Below are 5,366 nucleotides of genomic sequence, written 5' to 3' on the forward strand. Positions count from 1 at the left end.
TTGTAATAGTAATAGATGTCCTATTGACCCGATACGTCCGATATGTCCAGATAATAACAGGAATTTCCAAATACCTATAATTAACATCAGGTCTAACGAGCATTCGTTCCAAGCCGCCGACAAACTACTCCGAGAACGAAGGGGTTATCATTTCCTCGATTCTATGGATGAACAAGATTTAGCTAGGGCAGCTGTCCATTGGGTGGACAGTCCCGGAAAATATAGTGATGATACAGTAGCACGCGCATTTTTGAATCTCACCCCAGATGAACAGCGGTTAGCTGGGATTTATATGATTCAACAACTCATTATACTATATCAGAGTCAGCATTCGGACCCTGGTCCCTTACCTGATATATTGACTGAATTGCTTATGAATAGATGGAGAGGTTCAGGTACTAAATTAAATAAAGAAATTCTAGAATCAAGAAAGCAGTATATTCTTTTTGTATGTTCAGACCGTGTCTCATTGCCCATCAAGGAAAGAACCACGTATTACATGGATAGACAGAATCCCTTACGAGAAGTGCACCCAATAAAGGGCGAGGACAACGAGTTTAAGCGCGTATTTGTATATACGCCCATATCAAAAATAGAATTGTTAGAAATGAAGAAAGTGGTACCCAGTCATGACAAAGATCCAGCGGGTTTTCACCGAGAAATTAAAGACATGTTACTCATGGGAGAGTATACCTATCCCGACATTATGACAATATTAAAGGTATTGATGCCTGCTGGCATTTATGAGAAACTCAGGGAAAAAGAGTGGGAGGTAGGAGACCAAAAGATAGAATGGTCAGTATTAGAAGCAGAAGAAAAGGCCCGAACTGCAGGAGCAGGACTCGGGGATAAAACTAAAGCACTACCAGGTTTATTAGTACAGGTACTGCCACGTTTATTAACTACGAAAAAGGAAGATTGGGGTACAATTTCAGCCTGTAAACAGAAGCAAGATGAAGACACTAGTGATTACTATGCCCGATTTGAAAAATGTTTTGGTATAAATAGTGGCCTAAAAGCAAGTAGCGAATCATACCCACATCTGTTTGTAACAAAATTAGTAGAAAATGCTCTGCCCCAAGTAAAGAATAGAGTATTAAAATTCGAGAGTACCTGGCAAGGTAACACTCCATCACAAATGTTACAAATGTTACAGTACCATCACAATAGAATTAGAGAGGAACAAGAACATGAACACAGACGCATGAAAGACACGAAAATGAAAATGTTAGTTTCTCAGACAGTCCCAGCTGAAGGACATAAAAAGGGTATGACACATTCCGGTGATTCAGCCGGACCTGTAAAAGGGACATGCAATTATTGTAAAAAGCCAGGTCATTACGTACACGATTGTCCAGTTTTGAAACATAATATCGCCATAGGTAAAACACAAGAAAGACCACGGCCACCTAGACAGGACCAGAATGAACAAGGAGCTCCGCAGCATGCACAGTCCATGCCAGCTTCACAACAGTCTATACAGTTTGTGCCAGCTGCACCAGCGCTGCCTGTTGCTGCCACACAAACCACGACACGACAACTGTACCAGACCGCACAGTACGACTATCCTGATTATCAACGATACGCATGAACAAGCCTAGAGAGGGAAGTTGACTTACCCCTTATCGAGATCCCTGTAGATCAAGAAGGACCTTATGTACATAGTGAATTATTAGGCCAAGACAGAAAATTTTTACTCGATACAGGGGCAAGTCGAACAACCATAAAACGTAGTGAAGTTCCAGGGGCACCCCTCTCAGGCTCACAGAATATTTCCCTTGGTTTTTCAGGAAAACCTATTGTTAATGAAGTATCACAGCCTCTCCCACTTACGATAGGACCTTTGTCCCGAACTACAGATTTATTGCTTACTAAATCATGTCCAGAAAATCTGTTAGGAATAAAAACACTGAAAGCTCTAGGAGCTATAATATGTTGTTCTCCGGAAGGAGTAAGGTTGTTTTTACGTGATTTTAAAGGTCATTATGTGTCTAGAGACATGGATCCCCGACTGCAGACTTTACCTACACATCTATGGGCACAAGGCCCTACTGATGTTGGATGCATGAATATTACACCATATCGAGTCACATTAAAGGCAGGAGTGGTGCTACCACGAATGCGACAATACAAGTTACCACCAGATGCTGTAGTGGCTTTACTACAAATCATTGACGAGCTCATTACCCAAGGAGTAGTTGTAGAAACAGACTCCAATGTATGTAATTCACCGATAATTCCGATTCTTAAACGAACAGATCCAAAGGCCCCGCCAGTATATCGATTGGTTATTGATCTGCGCGAATTAAACAAATGCATTGTGCCACAATTTCCTGTGGTCCCAGATATCTCGTCATTACTGACAGCTATTGATTCCGAAGCGACATTCTTTACTGTAATCGATCTCAAGAATGCCTTTTTCAGCGTCCCAATAGATCCGGAAAGCCAATATTTGTTCGGATTTAGTTTAAATGGACGTAGCTTTAAATTCTCACGCGCACCTCAAGGATTTACAGAAAGCCCCAGCATCTATAGCCAAGCACTGAAACGAGAACTCGACCGTATCCACATGCCAGTTAACACTGCTCTGCTTCAATACGTCGATGATCTGTTGATCACCGCGAGAAGTGAACCGGAATGTGAAAAAGCATCACTGACAGTTTTACAATTTCTAGCCGAAAAGGGGCACAAGGTGTCCCCTTCTAAGCTGCAATTCTGTGTCCAGCGAGTTATTTATCTTGGACACTCGCTGTCCAAGGAGGGAAGGCAGCTTACACCCGACCGCATTCAGTTAATAGCTAACATGCCAATACCCAAGACACAAAAGGAGGTGCGGGCTTTCATAGGCCTCACGTCATATTGCAGGCAGTGGATCCCTCAGTACGCATTTCTAGCAAAATCGCTCATTCAGTTGACAACACAGGAGGCAGCCACATCGACTGTTCTCCCTTGGACTCAGGAACATACACAAGCTTTTGAAAGCCTAAAGAAAGCTTTATGTCAAGCACCTGTTTTAGCAACGCCATGTTACAGAAAACAGTTTACACTCTTTGTTACAGAACGCGAAGGTACTGCCTTGTCAGTACTCACACAGGAACAAGCAGGAGCACACAAACCATGTGCTTATTTTTCTAGTACATTAGATCCAGTAGCTCAGGCTCTTCCTGCGTGCCTAAAATCAGTGGCAGCGACAGCTTTAGCAATCAGACAAAGCGATGCCATAGTGTTAGGACATCCATTGACAGTTCAAGTACCACATGCAGTAGAGGTTCTTGTAAATAGAACGCAAACACAACACTTGACTATAGCGCGACTTACAGGGTACGAACTTACATTGTTTCAGCCACACATAGAAATCAGACGCTGTAACACATTGAATCCTGCCACACTTTTGCCAGTAACCGGAACAGACCCACTAGCCCATGACTGTATTGAAGTTATTACAATAACGACGAAACCTAGACAAGACTTAACCGATGTCCCATTGTCAGACCCAGACCTGACATTGTATGTAGATGGTTCATGTATGAGAACAAATACAGGAGAGTTGGTGGCTGCTTACGCAGTCACAACAGATACTGAAGTCATTGAAACTAATCGTATAAATACTTTGTCAGCTCAAGCCGCAGAGCTTATTGCTCTGACACAAGCCTGTATTCAAGCCACAAATAAAAAAGTCAACATATACACTGATTCACGTTATGCATTCGGAGTTGTACATGACTTCGGCGTGCTGTGGCGAGAGAGAGGTTATTTAACTTCCCACGGTGCCCACATTCAGCACGGACCCCTCATTCATGCCTTATTAGATGCAATACATCTACCTACTGCAATATCAATTATGAAATGTAAGGCTCATACGAAGGTTACTGATATCATTTCTCAAGGCAATGATCTAGCCGACAGAACAGCTAAACAGACTGCTCAAACCCAAACATCCGACATGACAAAGACAATAGTCCCGATGCCGACACATTGTATGACAGTTAAAGATCCTACCCTTGACGTAATTGACATACAGACACATGCTACACCAGACGAAATAAAGAAATGGACTGAATTAGGAGGGATCCAAACGGACCAAGGATGGATGATGAAGGAAAAGTCTGTGTGGTTCCTTCCTGATTCAATGGTCCAAGTTATAGTTAACACTATACATAGTCCAGCACATCTAGGAGAAAAAGCTATGCTAGACAGCATTCAACACATTTGGTTCAATAAACATTTACGAGCAGCAGCCAAACAAAAGGTCCGGACCTGTATGATCTGTTGCCAGTTCAACCCAGGAAAAAGTGTTCCCGTAGAACAAGGTGGATTTCATCCTCCTAATCACCCTTTTGAAGTACTCCAGATGGATTATATCCAGATGGAACGATGTCGAGGATTCAAATATGTTCTCGTAGTTGTCTGCGCTCTGTCCCGCTGGACGGAGGCATACCCGGTTTCAGATTACACTGCCCCGACTACCGCCAAACAGTTAGTTCGAGAATTCTTCCCACGATACGGTTTACCACGTGTTGTTCACTCAGATAACGGCCAGCCGTTCTCATCCGAATTAATGAAACATGTTTCACTTCTGTTAGGTTATCAGTGGAAATTTCACTGTGTCCGACACCCCGAAGCAGCAGGTCTCGTAGAAAGACATAATCAGATACTGAAAATCAGACTGTCCAAAATATGCAGAGAGAAAGGTGTCGACTGGGTAGTAGCGTTACCAGTTGCACTCTTCTACATGAGAATGGTAGCACACTCTCGAACAGGGCTATCCCCGTATGAGGTGATCTTCGGCAGACCACCAAATATGTGGGGGACGCCTATACCACGCAAAATAACTGATATTGACTGTAATATGCTGACAGATTACTTGGCTTCCTTGATGTCTGCACTACAATCTTGTCGTTCACAGGTAGCTGCAGCCTTTCCCGACAACACTGAGGTGAAACCCCATGACGTAGTTCCGGGGGACCTTGTGCTTGTGAGAAATTTCGACCGAAAGACTCAGCTGGAGCCCAGGTGGAAGACACCCCAGCTGGTCCTGCTGACCACAAGGACAGCCGTGAAGATCGAGGGCAGGAAAGGATGGGTGCATTCAAGTCATATCAAGAAATTTCATGGACTTCCTTCAGATGTAAACAGCCCACCTCGTGTGTCCTCACCAATTGACTCAAAACTACCTCTGGCTGAGGCCGACAGTAAAGAACTCTATAAACTAAAATTAAGGCCTAGGCCGTCGGACGATTTGATTGTTTAAGTCCTCTCCTAGGTGAAGCGGTTGAATCTGTCTCCGACATGTATCGCCTAGACCTGAATCATGGACAGTCGCGAAAAATGAGGAAACGACAGGCGTATTGTAAATCACTGCGTAG

This window comes from Triturus cristatus, chromosome 1_1 (genome assembly GCF_964204655.1).
Source record: "Triturus cristatus chromosome 1_1, aTriCri1.1, whole genome shotgun sequence".
Classification (NCBI taxonomy): Eukaryota; Metazoa; Chordata; class Amphibia; order Caudata; family Salamandridae; genus Triturus; species Triturus cristatus.